This window comes from Propithecus coquereli, unplaced genomic scaffold, assembly GCF_000956105.1.
Source record: "Propithecus coquereli isolate 6110/MARCELLA unplaced genomic scaffold, Pcoq_1.0 Scaffold432, whole genome shotgun sequence".
NCBI lineage: Eukaryota > Metazoa > Chordata > Mammalia > Primates > Indriidae > Propithecus > Propithecus coquereli.
In genome coordinates this window covers 171,638-172,775 of record NW_012150086.1, presented here as the reverse complement: position 1 = coordinate 172,775, position 1,138 = coordinate 171,638, and positions in this window count along the sequence as shown.

The following is a 1,138-nucleotide window of genomic DNA, read 5'->3' as shown; positions in this document are numbered from 1 at the left end:
CATATGCACATAAAGGGATAAAATGTAATCTATACATTCTGCAACCAAGACACAATGATGAAATGAGGGAGGACCAGTAGTTAAGGAGTATACATTCTTAAAAGTCTTCAAGAAAATGTTGGTGACCTCAGAAGGAAAGCGGCAAGAATGCAGTTGTGACTAAATCATTCTTTGTCTCTGCAGCTTAATCACACGCATTTATTAAATGGCACATGCTTCTTACCAATGTAATCTACTTCTGTGCTACTCTTCAACATTAGTTAAGCCCTATAGCCATCACAATGCTCACATAATTGGTAATACTGGTATATTAAACTATATTAATTTCAAGCTCCAGCAGAAACACAGAAAGGCAACAGTATTTATCAAGTGAAATAAAGAAAGTAGAGAAAACAATCATTACTCTCAAAAGTACAAAAAGGATACCATAAACAATAGAGTGTACTTGATTGGAAGAGTGAGCTAAATTAGGTGATTTTTTTTAAAAGGAGTTCCTAGATTTATGGGACTTTAGTAATCATTTATTTTTGTTCTAATTCAACTACAAGTATAAACTTGGCTCATGTGAAGGTTATATAAAAAAAAGAGGAAACTGTTCTTCCACAAATAGATTGTGTGACCTAAGCTACTCCTTATCCTTTTTCAGTCCTCTTGGTTTCTTCAACCACTAAAAACAAAAAAAAGGAAAAAAAAAAAAAGATGGAGTTGGGATTTGGAACAGACACCTTCAAAGATCACTTGCCATTAGAAATCTTTATTTTATGTTTCTATCTTTTTTTACTTAAGACCCAAAATTCTTTTGTATTTATTAAAAGTACATTATGCCTAACCAACCTTAGTTATTTTTAAAATAGACTATAATTGAATAATAAGAATTTTACTTTAAAAAGTATTAACAAAATAATCTATTCCATTGAGAAATGTTATGATTCTCAAAGGAGGTTTGGGGAAGCCTATAAACGATGTCTTAGTTCTCAGCCTAAGCTTGACACTAATGGAGAGACAATCTCAGGAGTCAGGCAGAGAACAAATGCTTGTTTGATCATTGATAAAAGCAGTATCAGAGCTGGGTGCAGTGGCTCACATCTGTAATCCTAGCACTTTGAGAGGCCAAAGTGGGTGGATTGCTTGAGGCCAG